We start from the raw sequence: 19,181 nt of genomic DNA, 5'->3' as shown, positions 1-19,181 counted from the left end.
TTTCCTGTGTTCTTGGGAGAGGAAATGTTTTTATTTGGATATTTAAGGTGACCATATTCTTGATTTACATAAGAAACTACATAATTTTATTTACACCTAAGTACAACATAATTAGGGTTCCCATAATTAGTAGAAATGTGTTGTACTTTTTGATAAAGTTAATAGATTTCAGTCTCTTTACACATGTATTTGGTCAAAATTTAACAATTTTTATAGGCATCCTGATTTTGATACAGAAGAATTAATAAAATGAATTAATCTATTTAAAAATGAGTTAGACATAACTATATGGGCAAACAATAATCAGATTGATTTACAATAGCAGAGAGCTGGGCCGCAAGAGGAGCAACCGGGACGAGAACCAAGCGCCCATATGGGATGCTGGTGCCACAGGCAGAGGATTAACCAAGTGAGCCATGGCGCCAGCCCCCTATAACTCACTTTTTAAAAATGTAACAGATTTTGGGCCAGTGCTTGGCAGAGTAGGTTAATCCCCTGCCTGAGGTGCTGGCATCCCATATGGGCATAGGTTCCTATCCCAGCTGTTCCTCTTCTGATCCAGCTCCTTGCTTATGGCCTGGGAAGGCAGTAGAAGGGGGCCCAAGGACTTGGGCCCCTGCACCCATATGGTAGACCCAAAGGAAGCTCCTGGCTTTGGACTGGCTCAGCTCCGGCTGTGGCGGCCATTTGGGGAGTGAACCAGTGGATTGAAGACCTCTCTCTCTGCCTCTCCCTCTCTCTATCTATAACTCTGCCTCTCAAATAGATTAAAATCTTTTAAAATAAATAGCTTTATTGAAATAGAACTGATACACCCTAAAATTCATCTTTTGAACATTTTATACAATGTTAAAATTGCACAATCATTATCACCACTATTTAATTTCAGAACAATTTAATCAGCCATTATTTTATCAGCCAATATTTTCCTTTTCTTTAAAAAAAAGAATTCAGTTAAATATTTGCTGAACAAATGCAGAATAATGTAACTAAGGGATATTTCAACCTGAAGATATAGTAAATAGCTTCAAATATTTGGAGGGCTATCCCACAGAGAATGAAAGACATGTTCAGGGACTCTCCAAGCAGCAGAACTTGAACAAAGGGATGAGCCACGAGGTTGCAGGACAGCTGTCCAGAGTACCTGGCTTCTCTTAGTAGCTTCATTCCTCATGGTGCATTCTATATTTTTCCCTTTTTCTAAAGGAGGTTTGGCAACTTTGTACTTCTCATGAACATCTTAAGTCACATTTTCCTGGCAAGCCCTCCATTGCCAGCAAGGGATATACTCAAGGTATTGGGGGGAAAAATGTGATGTTATCAACTGGGTTGACTAAGGAGACGTTTTATTGTTCCTTGGCTATTTTTCTGTGTTTCACATTAGTGATTCTCAGGAGGCAGGAAGAAAAGAGAGCATATTCTCCAAAGAGGATGAGTCACAGTCTCAAGCAATCCAGGGATGCATGTGGGGACAGTCCTCCTGAAACCCCAACCAGTCCTTGTGACTATCAGCCAGTGATAGAGATGGGAGTGTGGTGTGTGCTGGGCCAGGGAAAAGACTGCTGACAGCCACTGTTCTCAATGAAGCAAAAAGCTTATTTTGAGTGACTAGGAAATAGAAACTGCATAATACTGACAGGCTGTATCCAATTGCTAAATATTACAAAAATAAGAATTGTTTCAGTGACTATTCCCCATGTTTGAGGGACAGGTATATATAATACACTTTATATTATACATATATTTTATTACATACTCAGTAAGAAATGTTGAGGTGCTTAATCTAGCCAATAAATTGAAAATAAAAAGTTTACATTTCTCTGTGTGTAGGTTTATAGGATTTTTTAAAGATATATTTATTTATTTGAAAGTCAGAGTTACACAGAGAGAGGAGAGGCAGAGAGAGAGGTCTTCCATTCAATGGTTCACTCCCCAGATGGCCACAACTGCTGGAGCTGTGCCAACCCAAAGCCAGGAGCCAGGAGCTTCTTCTCAGTATCCCACGTGGGTGTGGGCCATAGCAGAGAGCTGGACAGAAAGTGGAGCAGCCGGGTCTCGAACTGGCGTCCATATGTGATGCTGGCACTTCAGGCCAGGGCATTAACCCACTGCACCACAGCGCCAGCCCTGGTTTATAGGATTCTAGACATGGATCATGAACTCAGTGATCAATCAGTTTCCCAGGGAAGTCACATAATCAGTCAGTCTGGCTAGCTGCTGCTTGTTAGGGACCAGAGGCACCAGGGCAGGTTCTGATAAGGGAATAAATCCATTAAAGGAAACATCTAGGGCCCTTGCATCTGGCTTCCTGGGCAGCACCATCCTCCTGCCAGAATCAGCTAGCCAACCTTGCTCCAAGATACTTTTCACAGCCTCTTCCACAGAAGGTCAACAAAGGCTGCAAAGTCATCAGCAATTGATGAGTTTTTTTTTTTTTTTTCTGTCGAAGCAGGAATCGCTTTATTGAGGAAGTGTACAGACTTATAAAGCTTACGAAGGACATGTGCAGTAGGGGAGCCAATCAGAGAAAAGGTCACGAAGGCACAGGTGGACCAAGCACAGGGGCACCTTAAGTAAAGTATAGGGATCACGCACTGTCCACGAGTCTGGAACTAAAGCGGACCTATCCTTGCCGGTGGCTGATCTTACGTGGCTTAACCGTGGCAGCTGCAGACATGCCCCTGGGACATCCACCAGGCACCATATTGTGATGGAAATTTTAGGCAATGCGCACTATTTCTCCTTTTTTGTTTTATATTAAAGAGAGAAAGAGGGACTGAGCGGAGAGTGTGCCTGTCTTAGATTGTCCCCTCTGACTGGGATTAGCCCTTTAGGGAGCATGCCTGTCTTAGATTGTCCCCCTCTGGGGATCTTATCCGTCTTTGACTACTACTCCAGCTGTTAAGGGCTGCCCCAGGGGATCTTACCCATCATTGGCTACCACCTCAGCAACTCAGGGTATGATGTATTATACCTCTACCTCTTGGCAGTGGCCGTAGGCGGATGTATAGGGTTCCCAATCTGGCGCTTGAAGAGCGGTATAACCCAGTTATTAAAGAGTGGCATATTGTTGTCAGACCACCATTAACTGGACCTCAGTGATGCAATCTTAGACAAATTTATGAGGACAATGGAGACCAAGGGGCCCACAAGGGGGAGGAGATAAGGAAGCCATCCCCCAAGGCCTGACCACAGGTAACTAGAGCTTTAAGTTTTTCTTGGAGGGTCTTGATCTTGTCCTGGACAATGCGGGAGCGATTAGCATAAAAGCAGCACTCCTAATGTACCATGATGATCCAGTCACAATGAGTTAGAGAGTCCAATATGGTCTTTTTATCCCTCCAGAGAAAAGAAAAATCACTCCTCAGGAGGGGGTCCTCCTGGGTAACCTTTTTTGGCAGAGGGGAGATATTTAAGGTCTCTCGTAGGTGCCCATATGGGATTGGAGTTCCCCTGAGGGAAGACACATCCAAATCCTCTACCAGCACCTATCAGTGGGCCTGGTCCTTGCCAGCATCCCGTTAGTGGGTCTTTCCATTTCACCCTAACTGAAAGGTAGGGTACTTGGAGGGACCGATGTTTGTGAAAGGCTGACAAGGACTGATGTTTTGGAAATTTAAAATGAGTATGGCCATACGTAGCTGGTCTCATGGGGGTATGATTTCCCCTTTTTGTTTTATAAGTTGGTATTTTGTTTTTTTGATGATTTTTTGTCCTTGTGGGTTGTGAGGAATTTTAGTGGAGTGTTGAATCATTTTACATCTTGGCAGTACTTTCAATTTAAACATCCCAATTGGTTATTATTTCTGTTAGATAAGAGATATATCTTTTGACATCTCCAGGGGCCCTCTGGAGACACCAAAGTTTAGAGAATTTAGATCTTTGATTTTTAGAAAGTTTGTTAAAGGTGCCAAGAGAACTTAGAGTATCTGGTTAAAATAGAATTTTTTAACATTTGAAATGACAGTCATTTATTTAGTTAGGGCGATTTAACACATTTACACCAGACTTAATGATATTTATTAATCTGAGCTTACATGATAGATTACCTTGGCAGAACATGAATTCTAGGTCTCTTGTTGTCGAATAAAGCAGAAATAAAAAACCTTGAACATAAGAGTTAGCACACAAGATCATCACATAACTCAGAACTGTTTAACAGAGTTAAAAGGAGCTTACACTTTAGAAATAACAGAGTAACCAATTAAGCAGACACTGTTAAAAAGAGACGTTACAGTTTTTGCAGAAACAGATCTGTAGAAGAAACAAGTTTAAATCATATCAGACATGTAAAACTGAGCAAAGGAACCAAGCGAACTGAAGGGCATTTGCATTAACCCAATTTTCTGAACCAATCTGTATTGGCTTACTTTAATTAACAACATAAAGGCTTGTATACACAGAATTTACTCTTATTTTTATAGCACCACTCTAGCTGGAAAGCAAAAACATGAATACAACACAGGTCTGACATCATTTATCACATTTTAATACACTTTGCATAACTTGAATTGACTCAAACAGTTGTTAGAATTTAAAACTGTTCAACGGCGCCACGGCTCACTAGGCTAATCCTCTGCCTTGCGGCACCGGCACACTGGGTTCTAGTCCTGGTTGGGGCGCCGGATTCTGTCCCGGTTGCCCCTCTTCCAGGCCAGCTCTCTGCTGTGGCCCGGGAAGGCAGTGGAGGATGGTCCAATTCCTTGGGCCCTGCACCCACATGGGAGACCAGGAGAAGCACCTGGCTCCTGGCTTCGGATCAGCGAGGTGTGCTGGCCACAGCGGCCATTGGAGGGTGAACCAACGACAAAGGAAGACCTTTCTCTCTCTCTCTCTCTCTCTCTCTCTCTCTCACTGTCCACTCTGCCTGTCAAAAAAAATTTTTTTAATAAATAAATAAAAGAATTTAAAACTGTTAGAGAGTCAAACCGTTTAGCCAAAAATTAGTATGTTTAACCTGAGCATTTTAACCAACGCTGTGGGCTAGATCTGATTAGAGTTAGGTAATCGCTCAAACATTAAAAACAGTCAAATAACGTGAATAACTTTTTGATGTAGATTTTTCAATTAAGACTCACTCAGTACTAGTAATAATCAGTTGGATTTCCAAAATACAAGTGAATCAACCAGCGGTTCTGAGGCATGTGGAACAAATCCAGGCTCACAGGAAAAGGAGCGGCAGGCTGCTTGGCTCCTGAAAGCTGTGACCCTCATACATCTTACCACACTTTCTGGTGATGACACAGCTTCCAATGTTCAAAGGCTCTGTTATAAAGGCAAATACCAAATCCGGGAAGATCTCTTAAAAGCCTTAAATATGCATGATAAACGCATCACCACAGCGGCCCTTTGTGTGTACCCTGCTAGGGTGTGTGATGCCATAAGAGCACTACAGGCTGCAGGCTGCAATATCCCTGTGGCATCAGTGGCCACTGGCTTTCCAGCTAGACAGACTCATTTAAAAACATGGCTAGATCCAGCTCTCTGCTGTGGCCCGGGAGTGCAGTGGAGAGTGGCCCAAGTCCTTGGGCCCTGCACCCACATGGGAGACCAGGAGAAGCACCTGGCTCCTCACTTTGGATCAGCGCTGTGCGCCAGCTGCAGCGCACTAGCTGCAGCGGTCATTGGGGGTTGAGTCAACGGCAAAGGAAGACCTTTCTCTCTGTCTCTCTCTCTCTCTCTCTCTCACTGTCCACTCTGCCTGTCAAAAATAAAAATAAAAACACGACTAGAAGAGATCAGATTGGCCGTGGAAGACGGGGCTTCAGAAATCGATGTGGTGATTAACAGGAACCTGGGGTTGAGTGGCCAGTGGGAAGCCTGTATGATAAAATTCGTCAGTTTCACAAGGCCTGTGGGGAAGCTCATCTCAAAACCATCTTAGCAACAAGAGAACTTGAATCTCGTACTAATGTCTATAAAGCCAGTATGATAGCAATGATGGCAGGAGCAGATTTTATTAAGACCTCTACTGGGAAAGAGACAGTAAATGCCACCTTCCCGGTAGCTATAGTAATGCTATGGGCCATTAGAGATTTCTTCTGGAAAACTGGAAACAATATAGGCTTCAAGCCAGCAGGAGGCATCCACAGCGCAAAGGATCCCCTTGCTTGGCTTTCTCTTGTCAAGGAGAAGCTGGGAGATGAGTGGCTGATGCCTGACCTCTTTCAAATAGGTGCCAGCAGTCTGCTTTCTGACATCGAGAGGCAGATTTACCACCATGTGACTGGAAGATACACTGCTTACCATGATCTTCCAATGTCTTAAATCAGCAGCCAGCTCCAGAGAAATTCTTTACATTGATATTTTTATTTAACAATTATTTCTGTGCAGAATTGGCAAAAATTGCTTAACTAAAATCAGGAGAATATATAGCTGACTTTTCTTTCCTCCTAAAATTTCCAATGAGCCTAATTCAAAGAATAAAAGAAACAACAAACACCACCACACATGCTGCTCATTGCAGGCACATCAGAAATGGTCTCACTTACTAGGCGATCCATGCTGTTAATTTTGTGTGGGTTTTCTCCTAAAAACTCTAAGTGCGATGTTGGTGATGGCTTTGACAGAAATCAAATGGCCTGAGAAGTGTGCGTAGCCCAGGAGAGAGCAGCACTCTGGAACTGCAGCTGCAGCGACCTCAGGACTCACTACTCAGTGCTAATTTCCTAAGACTCGTCTTTAATTTTTGCAGTGGATATGCTCTTCTATTATTTGTTTTGTTAATGAAATTTCTGGCATGGTTATATGAAGCTATGAACATCACTGAAGTTTTTCAATAAAAAAATCCCCAAAAAAGAAAAAAAAAAAGGGTCAGCCGCAGGGGCGTCAGCCTGGAGGGCCGGGCCATGTCTTTCCAGAACACCTTCTGCCTGTGACAGCCCTGTTCATGCCATTTGTGTGCTGGGCACAGAAATCAACCTGGACCTCAGTGGGGCTGCACTGGACAACTGCGAGTTTTTCACCGTCAGTGGCTCCCAGAGGGTCCTGGTCAACATGTGCGACGTGGTGATCACCAAGAAGGAGGCGGCCACCATTTGGCAGCCCCTGTCTGACACCACACACATGCTGGGAGATGGTGTCTCCCAGTCCCACCATGGATGAGGACAAGGTCTTGGTCTCTTATTATCGGCCCAAGGAGGAGGAGCTGGTGGCCACAGCTGTGCTGTACCTCACTGGCATCAAGGTCTCCCTGCAGGTGGATGTCTACCGCAGTGGGCACATGCAGGTGCCAACCGAGAAGCAGAAGGAAAAGTGGATCTGGGGTCCCAAAGGTCAGAGCCCCATCCTGCTCATGAACACTGGCCCGGCTGACGTGGGTCAGCTGATCGATAAGGAGACCAACAAGGTGTTCCTTCCAGATGAAATCAAGAACCTGTCCTGGATGCTCCTGAACCACCAAGGCCCCAGCTGCATCCGGAAGAAATACCAGCTGGTCTTCCACACGTACAGGGAGGAGGCGGAGAAGGTGCGGGTCTACTGGCCCCACAAAGATGGCTCCAGTGCCTTCGCGCTCTGGCCAGCACTCCTACACCTTCGCCTCAACTGAGAACCCCTTGAAGGAGACCTTCTACCTTGAAGCTACAGAGTTCCTGTCTGCCAGATTCTCGGGCCTCATTTCCTACTCGGCCTCCTTGGTGGAGGAGTCTCAAGACCTGTCGATTCCAGAGACCCTGGTATACAAGGACACAGTCGTGTTCCGTGTAGCTCCTTGCATCTTCATCCCAGCACCCAGATGCCCCTCGAGGTATACCTGTGCAGAGAGCTGAAGCTCCAGGGTTTTGTGGACCTGGTGACCAAGCTGAGTGAGAAGAGCAACAGCCAGCTAGCCTCTGTCTACAGGGACCTCAACCGTCTGGGCAGGTGGCTCCAGGACAAGATGGCCTTCTGCTATACCCAGGCTCCACACAAGACTGTTTCCTTAATCCTTGACACCCCCAGGGCTGCCAAGCTGGAAGATTTCCCCATGAAATACTGGCTGAGCCCTGGCGTTGGCTACGTGATCCAGCACACCGAGGACCACAGGGTGGCCAGCATGGATTCCATCGGGAACCTGATGGTGTCCGTGCCCGTCAAGGTGCAGGAGAAAGAGTACCCCCTCGGCAGGGTCCTCATTGGCAGCACCTTCTACCCCAGCGTGGAGGGCCAGGCCATGAGCAAGAGCCTCCGGGACTTCCTCTACACCCAGCAGGTCCAGGCACCCGTGGAACTCTTCTCCGACTGGCTGATGTCGGGCCACGTGGACGAGTTCATGTGCTTCGTCCCCACGGACGACAAGAGCGGGAGCAAGAAGGGCTTCCTGCTGCTCCTGGCCAGCTCCAGCTCCTGCTACAACCTCTTCAAGGAGAAGCAGAAGGAAAGCTATGGGGATGCGGTGCTGTTTGAGGGTGTTAGAGGGGACCAGCTCCTCTCTAAGGGAAGGGAGCCCCGCACCATCAATTAGCTGCTCGCTGACGAGAGCCTGAGGAAGCAGAATGGATGATGAACACAGTGGCGGGCTCCGGCATGGGCTTTGTCTCAGTGTCCTGGTGGGGCCTGTCTCCGGCACTGGACCTGCAGGCCGAGCCTCCTCGTGCGGACCCCAGCTTGCCAGCGGACACTGAGCACAGCAGCCCTGACCTAGATGTGCTGCTGATGGGCTCTGTCGATGGGCGGCACCTGCTTCGGACCCTGGCGCGGCCACCCTCTGGCCTCCTAGGACATTCAATTTCTATGTGCTGGAGAGCAACCTGGAGCAGTGGGCCGGCACATGCTGCTCTTCAGCCAGGCCCTGGAGGAACCCAAGAAGATGGGGCTGCAAGAGAGGAACGAGACCTTCCTGGAGGTGTGGGGGAATGCGCTGCTGCGCCCCTCGGTGGCTGCCTTCATGCGTGCCCATGCCCAGCGCCTGGCGCACCCGGTGCCGGAACCCGAACTCCTGGCGGAGCAGCTGCCCTGGCTCAACCTGGGTGCCCTCAAGTTCCGCGAGCGAGACGTGCTGGAGGCCAAGTTTGGCTTCTGGCGGGCCAAGAGAAGGGGCCCCAGGCCTTCCCCGTGAGGCGGCTCTGGGACTCGCGGCTGCACCACTACCTGGGCTCCCGCTACGACACGAGGCACGAGGTCAACGACTGGGACCTGCACATGAAGCTGCACGACCGCGGGGCCCAGGTCATCCACACGCGGGAGTTCCGACACTGGCGGGACACCAGGGTGGCCTTTGAGCTCCGAGACTCCAGCGCCGACAGAGTGCCCAACCGAACCCTGGCGTTCGGCCGCCTCCTGATCCACCGCGGGGACCACATGGTGGCGCGCGGGTACTGGGGGGACATTGCCACGGGGTCCTTCGTTGGCTTTGACATCGAAGCCGACGACAAGGAGTTCCTACGGACCAGCAACGGACAGCCGGTCAAGACCGCGGGCGAGATCACGCAGCACAACGTGACGGAGCTGTTACAGGAGATGGCCGTCTGGGGGCGCCCGAGAGCCGCCGGGGGCCAGGAACGAAGCCCCCTGCCACCACCCACAGCCCCTCCACGCTTCTCCATCCACTTCCTGCCGCTGGGCTCTGCGCAGGCTCTGCACCACAAAGGCTGCTACAGAGGCCGCTTCCAGCTGCTCTACGTGGCCTGCGGGATGGTCCAGCAGCTCAGCCCCGAGCTGGGCGCCTGCGTGGCCCCCGGAGGCAGCCTGGCCTAGTACCTGGTGGACCTGCGGCAGCAGCAGCTGCAGGCGTTCTGCTCCCGAGCGGGCGAGCAGGCCCGGGTGGCGGGATTCATCGCCTAGCGCCAGGCCGGCCCCTTGGACACTTTCGCGCATTTCTGCAAGCCCCGGGAGTCCGGGGCCCCGCCCTCGGAGCACCAGGCCACGCCTGCAGGAGCCCCGACTCCCGCCTCCCGAGGCGGAGAGCCCGCCCACTGAGGACCTGGTCACTTCCCCTGAAGTCCAGGTTCCACCTCCCAAGGCAGAGAGCCGGCCGCTTGAGCACCTGGCCACGCCCCCAGAAGACAGGGCCGCGCCCCCAGAGGCAGAGAGCCTGCCCCATGATGACTTGGCCCCGCCTCCAGAAGGGCAGGCCCCACCCCATGGAGCCCCAGCCTGGCCACGCCCCCAGAAGACCGGGCAACACCCCCAGAGCCCTCCCCGCTGCGCTCGGAGGCCCTGGAAGCTCCGGTGCCGCCCCAGGAGGATTTTGGGCTTTGCTGCCGCACATCAGGCCTGAGGCAGGCCCCCCCCCCCCCGCGATAGCATACCCCAACTCCGACTGGAGGAGTCTGCCCCGGAATTCAGCGCCTCATAGTCCAGCTCTTGGTTTTACCCTCAGCAGCCTCCTGGCGGGGGCCTCCAGAGGCCGGCTTCATGCCCCCTGGCTTCCAGTGCCACCCCACTATCCTTCCCTGGACGCTCTGGGGCCCCACCCCGTTGAACTCCATGGGCTCCTACGCCACCCAAGTCCAAGGGGCCCCAGGCACTGCGTCTCCCGCAGGCCACGCCCTCAAGGAAGGAGGTGACGCCCTCAGCCATGCCCTCTCCCGGGGCTAGCACCGCCTGGCAGGCCGCGCCTCCTCCAAGCACAGCTGCTCCCCTGCCCACCACACTCCCTCCTTCCCCACCGACCACGCCCCCTCCAGCGGACGGGCTCCGCCTCCAGGCCCCACCCCCATATCGGCCCCACCCCACCCAGAGGCCCTACCCTGTCCTTTGGCCATGCCCTTTCCACCGGCCCCTCCTTCCTCTGCTCCACTCGCTCTGCAGACCCTCCCCACCCACTGGCCACGCTCCCTTCTCAAGTTCTGCCCCCGCACCTGGCTACATCCTTTCCCGAGGCGTCTGCCCCTCTACTGGCTACGGCGGCTTTTCTGTCTCCAGCCTCTGTGCAGAGCAGGCCTCCTGCCCAGGCTTCTCTTACTTTGCCTCCTGTTCCAGCTCTCCCCTCTCCCTTGGCCACACCTTCTCCGTCTGCTCCTCTATCGCCAGCCACGCCCCCTCTGCAAGCCCCGCCTCAACCAGAGCCTTCATTAACCATGCCCCCTCCGGCGGCCTTATCTGCCCAGACCACGCCCCCTCCATAGGCCACTCCTTCCCCATCTCCACCTCCTTTTCAAGCCACGCCTCTCTCACAGGACCCTCTTCTGCTTGAGGCGCTTCTGCTGTCTCCCCCCACCTCAACGCCTCTGCAGGACCCTCTCTCTTCTGGTCACAACCCCTCCGCAGGCCACGCCCCCTATACAGGCCCCACCTCTTTCGCAGGCCACTCACTGTCCTCCAGCTCTGTACACTCCGCAGAGTACCCTTTCTGCAGGTTCAGGCCCTGTGCAGGCCATGCCTTCTCCCTTAGCCACACCCCCTGTGCAAACCCAGCCTCTGGCCTTGCCCCCTCTGCAGGTTCCAACCTCTCACCCTGCCACACACCCTTTGCCCCTTCCCTCTCCTCCAGCCTCACCCTCCCTGCAGGGTCCCCTGCCTTATACCTCCCCTCCCCTCTCTCCTTTGGCCACGCCCCCTCTGCAGGCCTCCCCTGTCCCCGCCCTCTGCCCTGACCCCACCCCTCCACTGGCTCCTCCTTCCCTGGTCTTGCCCCCTCGCCCCCTCCACAGGCCCCTCCTTCCCTAGTCTTGCCTCCCCTGCAGGCCCCTGTATCCCCACTGACCACGCCCTTCCTGCAGGCCCCACCCTCTTCTCTGGCCCCGCCCCTCCGCAAGCCCCGCCCTCTCCCCCGCCTCTCCACTCCCGCAGACCCCAGGCCGTCCCCGACCCCAGATCCTGATGCCACGCTGTCGGGCCCACGGCTGACCCTGGCGCTGGCCTCCGGCCCGCCGCCGCTCCCTCGCGCAGCCTGTCCAGTATGCTGAGCGGCCCGGACCTGGCCGGCCACAGCAGCAGTGCCAGGAGCACGCCGGAGGAGCTGCGCGGCTACGACAGCGGCCCCGAGGGCGGCGCCGCGGCCTCCCCGCCGGCCGACACCGACCTCGCCGCCTGCCACCCGGCCGCCTGGAGCCGAGGGCCCGCGCCGCCGCCCAGCCTCCGCGGCGCCGCAGGAGCGTCGCTGACATGGCCTCCGGTCGCCGGGCCGTGCTCCGCTGACGGCCTGTGCACCATCTAGGAGGCTAAGGAGCCCGAGTGTGCATCCCCCGGCCCAGGCGCGCTGGATGCGGGGCCGGAGCCCAGCGCCGCGGGCGTCAGGGCACGGGCGGGGAGGGCGCCTGGGACCCTGACCCGCAGCCCGAAGGCGGCGCGCTTGGGCGAACTGCCGCTGGGGGCGCTGCAGGCCAGCGTCGTGCAGCACCTGCTGAGCCGAACGCCAGCTGGCAGCGGTCTAGGGTGCGCGGCCCCGGAGGTGCGGGGAGCGGCGGCCTGGCTGGCGGCTCGCGGATTGCGCTCGGCGACGCCGAACTGGGCCGCTGGGCAGAGTTGCTGTCTCCCTTGGACGAGTCCTGGGCCAGCATCACCTCGGTCACCAGCTTCGGCCATGATGATGTGGCTTCCCCACAGGGGGACTGGACCGTGTTGCAGGTGGAGACCTTCCACTGAGCTGGTCCCCAGCCCCGTTTACTGCTCCAGACCCCCGTCTTCGGATCTCTCCCTGCAGTTACACCTTTCTTAGACCCTGCCCCCATCCCCCTGGAGTCCTGCTCTCGGTGGATCCTTCCGAGCTGTCGGTCAAAGGTCCAGCCCTGCTTTTGGCTTAGGCTTCGGAACCACCCACATCTCCGCCCTAGATCCTCCCGAGCCCCGCCCCCTGGGCCTAGGCTAAGCCTCTGCTCCAATAGCCCCACCCTTAGCCTATGCCATGCCTCTGCCCCGCCTTCGGCCTCACCTGTGTCCTGTTAGCCCCGCCCCTCGGCCTAGGCCCCGCCCCATGCCCTGTGAGTTGTGTACTCTGCATCCGGAGTTTGGCATAAACCGGGAACATTGGGGGGAAAAAAAAGACCAGAGCAAAGGCTCTTCTTGCACCTCTCGGTGGTTCTACGATTGGCTTGGACCATCCTGGACCACTGGTGAGCGTTGATGGTTTTGCAGATCCCGGGGAAATTCCTCTGCCAGGTTCTTTCTCCTACTGACCAAATTCCCCTAAGTTCAGAATTTGCAGATTTTATAGCAGGTGGTATTCTTTTCCAAAGATATCTTCCATTACTCATGTCATCATGGAGCAAATATAAAGCTGGAACCTGTCCATACACTAGGGGTGCAGCAGTTCTTCCAGGAGCCCTGAGCTCCTGGTTCTTGCACTGATTCAGTAACCTTTTGAAACTGGAGGCACTTTCTGCTATCACCGCCACTGGCATCTTCCTGGTCCATCTCACCACACCTTCCAGACAGCCAAGCCCCACTCGTCATCAGCCAATACTTTCTTCACACATAAGCAGCCGTGCATTGTTTCCTTCTCCCAGGCCTGGGAGCCATGAAGCTACTCTCTGTCCCTGTGTTTGTCTCTTCTGATATTTCATATAAATTGAACCATGTAATATGTGGCCTTTTGTGACTTCCCTCTTTCACTTAGCATAGTGTTTTGAAAGTTCTTCCATGCTGTGGCATGTATCATTACTTCATTTCCTTTTGTCATCAAATGGTTCTTTTTACTGACAGATAATAATCAAATTCATACATATATCTCATTTGTCAGCTGATGGACATGTGGGTTGTTTCCACCTTTTGGTTCTTATGCATAATGCTGCTGTGAACATTACATTTAAGTTTTTGTGTGGGCATGTATTTCCATTCTTTTGGCACATATCTAGGAGTGGGTCTTACTAGATCTTATGATAACTGTATATTTAGCATTGTGAGAAGTCTGTAAACTATTTTCCAAAGTGGCTCCCACCAGCAATGCATGAGGGTTTCATTTTTCTACATCCTTGTCTCAATGCTTGTTATTATCTTTTTAATTTATCCATCAGTACTGGTAATGAAGTGGTGTTTCATTGCTGCTTTGATTTGCATTCCCTTAATGATTAACTGAGTACCTTTTTATTTGTTTATTGGAAATTTATGTATATATATAATTTCTGTCTTCTTTCTTTCTCTTTTTTTCTTCTCTCCCTTCTTGCCTTCCTTCCTTCCTTCTTTTCTGTTTGCAGAAATATGTATTCAGAACAGGTGTCATGGTACAGCAGGTTAAGACACCACTTGGGACACCTGCATAGCATATCTAGGATCAAGTCCCACCTTTGATTCTAATCCAGTTTCATACTAATGTACACCCTGGGAAGCAGTAGATGGTGACTCAAGTACTTGGGTTCCTGGCACCGATGTGGACCCAGATGGAGTTCCTGGCTCCTGTCTTTGGCCCAGAACAGCCCTGGCTATTGCAGATATTTGGGGAGGGGACCAGAAAATGGAGGATCTCTGTGTGTGTGTGTGTGTGTGTGTCCTTCTCTTTGTATGTCTTTCAAATAAATAAAGAAATAAAACTTAAAAAAATAAAATACCTACTGAATCCCTTTGCCATTTTTTAAAACTTGGGTTATTTGTCTAATATTTATTGTTGAGTTGTACATATTTTTTCTATATCATGGATACAAAGCTCCCTAACAGTTATATGATTTGCAAATATTTTCTCTAATTCCATACTGTCTTTTCACATTCTTAATGATATCTTTTGAACAATTTTTGATCTTGATACAGTTTATCTTTTTTTTACAACTTTTACTTTTGACACTATCTGTATTTAAGAAGCTAATACCTAATACAAGATAATGAAGACTAACTGTCTTCCATGTGGGTGACAAGAACCTACCATTTGGGTCATTTTCCGCTGCTTTCCCAGGCACATTAGCAAGGAGCTGTATCGAAAGTGGAGCAGCCAGAACTCAAACCTCTATCCCATATGGGATGTTGGTGTCAAAGGTAACAACTTAAACCACTGAGCCACAATGCTGGCCCCTATATATATTTTAGGATCAGTTTTTCTTTTTTTTCTTTTTTTTTTTTTGACAGGCAGAGTGGACAGTGAGAAAGAGAGAGGTAGAGAAAGGTCTTCCTTTTTCCATTGGTTCACCCCCAATGGCCACTGAGGCTGGCACACTGCACTGATTAGGATCAGTTTTTCAATATCTACGGAAGAGCAACAGAGATTTTTCATAGGGATTACATTGAATCTGTTTGTCAGTTTGGAGAGTATATCCATCTTAATAATGTTAATCTTATGTTCCATGATCATGGAATGTCTTTCCATTCATGTAAGTCTCCTTTAATTTCTTTCAACAATATTTTATGTTTCTTTCCTTAAAAAGCCTTTTATTTAATAAATACAAATTTCATAAGTGCAGCTTTTGGAATATAGCAGTTCTTCTTCCCATACCTGTCCTCCCACCCCAACTCCCATCCCACCTCCTACTCCCTGTCCCATACCATTCTTCATTCTTTGTATTTAATTATCATTATATACAGAAGATAAACTTGGTACTTAGTAAAGATTTAAACAGTTTGCATCCACACAGACACACAAAGTATAAAGTATTGTTTGAAGACAAGTTGTACCATCAATTCTCATATTACAACTCATTAAGGACAGAAGTCCTATATGGGGAGTAAGTGCATAGTAACTCCTATTGTTGATTTAACAATTGACACTCTTATTATGATGTCAGTGATCACCCAAGGCTCTTGTCATGAGCTGACAAGGCTATAGAAGCCTTTTTTTTTTTTTTGGACAGCAGAGTTAGACAGAGAGAGACAGAGAGAAAGGTCTTCCTTCCATTGACTAACCCCCAAATGACTGCTACGACTGGCACGCTGCACCAATCTGAAGCCAGGAGCCAGATGCTTCCTCCTGGTGTCCCATGCCGGTGCAGGGCCCAAACACTTGGGCCATCCTCCACTGCCCTCCTGGGCCACAGCAGAGAGCTGGACTGGAAGAGGAGCAACTGGGACAGAATCTGGTGCCCCAACCAGAACTAGAACCCGGAGTACCAGTGCTGCAGGTGGAGGATTAGCCTAGTGAGCCACAGTGCTGGCCTATAGAAGCCTTTTAAGTCCACAAAATCCATCAGTATTTAGACAGGAATATAACCAAAGTGGAAGTTCTCTCCTCCCTTCAGAAAAGGTACCTCCTTCTTTGATGGCCCCGTTCTTTCCACTGGGATCTCACTCACAGAGATCCTTCATGTAGGTCATTTTATTTTGCTGCAGTGTCTTGTCTTTCTAGCCTGAAATGCTCTCATGGGCTTTTCAGCCAGATCTGAATGGCTTAAGGGCTGATTCTGAGGTCAGAGTGCTATTTAGGGTGTTTTTTATTCTATGAGTCTGCTTGTGGCCTGCTTCCCATGTTGATCATTCTCTCCTTTTTAATTCTATCTATTGTTATTACCAGACACTTGGTCTTACTTATGTGATCCTTTGACACTATTTTATAAGTTTCATTGTGTATGTCTTGCATTTATTTTGTCGTATTTATTCCTAATCATTCTTTGTTGATATTATAAATGGAACTATTTCCTTGATTTTATTTCTGTATTGTTCATTGTCAGTGTATAGAAATGCAATTATTTTCCATATATCTTGATATTATACTATGTAACATTGTTGGACACTTATTAGTTTCAGTGTTTTTTTTTAGTGAATCCTTAAAGATTATCTATATGAAGTTAATATCACCTGCAAAGAAAGATAATTTTTCTCCTTCCTTTTCAACTTAAATATCTTTCATTTCACTTTCTTGCTCACTTGCCCTCATGCACAATGTTGAACAGAAGTGAGACTTATCTTGCTCCAAAGCTTACAGTGAACAGATCCAACCCACACACAGGTAGAAAGTTGAGGGGTACTGATATGAAACTCAGCAGTCTAGTTTGGGAACTTTAGAGCATCAGATGCAATTTCAGTAGTTTTTATATCAAGATGTTAATATTTTCTATCTTTCTTTTTTCTTAAAGATTTCAACTCTACCTGAGAGGTAGAGTTAGGGACAGAGAGAGCAAGAGACAGAAAGAACTTCCATCCACTGGTTCACTCCCCAAATGGCCATAATGGCCAAAGCTGAGATGATCATGAGCCAGGAGCTTCTTCAGATCTCCCATGTGAGTACAGGGACCCAAGCACTTGGGCCATCCTCCACTGCTTCCCCAGGCCATAAACAGAGAGTTGGATCAAAGAGGAGCAGTTGGGTCACAAACTGTTGCCCATATGGGATGCAGGTGCTGCAGGTGGAGGCTTAGCCCACCACACCATAGCCTTGGCCCCTGTTTTCTATATTTCAGTTGTCACTCCTCTAATGCCAATTTTAATCACAAAAATTTACAGGATGAAAGTCTAAATTAATGGGCTATTTGGAAGTGAAATGTTCCTAACTTGTGAAGTTGCCAGAATTTATTTGCATTCATTGACAGATTTGAAAGAGTATTGTGGGTGGGGGCAAGATCTGAACTTTGTCAATAACTGGCATTCAAAGCAAGACAAGTTTTGTAGGGGCCACCAGCAGTGGTTCTGTGCATGAGAGATGGTGGGTTCCTGATATTGGAGTTACTGTGTGATATGACAGCATGCAACACATGTGTCCAGTATTTACAGGAGGCTCTGGAGTTAAATTAAGGCAGGAGAGTGAAAGCTAATTGTACAGCACAGCTCCAGGTAGTAGTTCTAATGCATCTTTGTCCATTGTGCAGAAGAGGACTGTACGGGAATTGAGAGAGTTGTTTCCTTTGATTCTGTCATACTTTGGTATGTTAAAAAAAACTTGCAGTGGGACCCAAATAGACATTCAACAGAGGAGGCACCTCTGGTAGGCATGCCTAGCCCAGTACATTGTGACAAAGATCAGCAAGCAGTCCTCTGGCATTCAGGTGGAGATGAGGATAGAAAATGTGCAGGCAGCAGATGAGTGCATGGGGATTAGAGGGTTTGTGTGGGTGTCTGGCTGCTTCATGTGTAGGCTGATGAAGCTAGGACATGTAGGTTACAGGATTTAAGAAAGCCAACAAGCCATGAAATACCACAGCACAATCACCCACTTGCCTGTACAAATGATCTCCTGTGTAAAATCAGTGACTGCTTCCTGAAAAACTTAGTCCTGAATATTTTATGCTGCCCTAGAGTTATTTGAAAATACCAAATGAGGCCAGCACCACAGCTCACTAGGCTAATCCTTCACCTGCGGTGCCAGAACCCTGGGTTCTGGTCGCAGGTGAGGTGCCGGATACTGTCCCAGTTGCTCCTCTTCCAGTCCAGCTCTCTGCTGTGGCCCAGGAAGGCAGTGGAGGATGGCCCAAGTGCTTGGGCCCTGCACCCGCATGGGAGACCAGGAGGAAGCACCTGGCTCCTGGCTTCGGATCAGTGCAGTGCACCAGCTGCAGCATGCCTGCCATTTGGGGGAGGAACCAACGGAAAAGGAAGACCTTTCTCTCTGTCTCTCTCTCTCACTGTCTAAATCTGCCTGTCAAAAAAGAAAAGAAAAAGAAAATATCAAGTGAGGGCAAGGTTGTGTTGCAGTGTGTTAAGCAGCCTCTTGCAATGTAGAAGGTAGCATCCCATATTGAGGTACCAGTTGAAGACCCTGCTCCTCTCCCTCCACTCCAGATTCCAATGCTTTCTAGGAGTCAGTGGATGATGGCTCAAGTACTTGAGTCCCTGCCACCCAGTGGGAGACCAGGATGGAATTCCTGGCTGCTGACTTCAGCTAAGCTCAGACCTGTCTATTGCAGCCATTTAAGGAGTAAACCAGTGGATGAGGGACCAATGCTGTGGCTCAGCAGGTTAAACCCTTCGCCTAAAGTGCCGGCATCCCATATGGGCACCGGTTCTAGTCCAGGCTGCTCCTCTTCTGATCCAGCTCTCTGCTATGGCCTGGGAAAGCAGTAGAAGTGTGCCAGGGGATTCCAATTCAATCCCATCAAGGTGGCATGTACCAATGCCATCTCACTAGTCCAAGTGATCAATTTCAGGTCACAATAGATCATAATGATAGGTTTAAGAGTCAAAGGGATCACATAAACAAGACTAGTGTCTGAAAATACTAACTGATAGAATAAAAAGGGAGAGAACGATCCAGCATGGGAAGCGGGATACACAGCAGACTCATAGAATGGCAGATGTCCTCAATAGCACTCTGGCCTCAGAATCAGCCCTTAAGGCATTCGGATCTGGCTGAAGAGCCCATGAGAGTATTTTAGGCATGGAAAGCCAAGACACTCTGGAAAAAACAAACAAACAAACAAACAAACAAAAAAACTAAATGAAAGATCTCTGCGAGTGAGATCCCAGTGGAAAGA

At 49.8% G+C, this 19,181-nt stretch overlaps 4 pseudogenes; 3 read left to right on the top strand and 1 right to left on the bottom strand.

Moving 5' to 3' along the window:
• Positions 1–2,172: 2,172 nt before the first annotated feature.
• LOC133773874 (COP9 signalosome complex subunit 8-like) lies at positions 2,173–13,262 on the bottom strand (annotated as a pseudogene).
• LOC133773841 (deoxyribose-phosphate aldolase-like) lies at positions 2,840–6,282 on the top strand (annotated as a pseudogene).
• On the top strand, positions 6,849–8,473 carry LOC133773840 (protein-arginine deiminase type-6-like; annotated as a pseudogene).
• LOC133773839 (dynein axonemal assembly factor 3-like) lies at positions 8,479–9,762 on the top strand (annotated as a pseudogene).
• Positions 13,263–19,181: the final 5,919 nt, after the last annotated feature.

This window comes from Lepus europaeus, chromosome 14 (assembly GCF_033115175.1).
Source record: "Lepus europaeus isolate LE1 chromosome 14, mLepTim1.pri, whole genome shotgun sequence".
Classification (NCBI taxonomy): domain Eukaryota; kingdom Metazoa; phylum Chordata; class Mammalia; order Lagomorpha; family Leporidae; genus Lepus; species Lepus europaeus.
The sequence above is the reverse complement of the archived record's forward strand: the minus strand, read 5'-3'. Positions and strand labels throughout refer to the sequence as shown.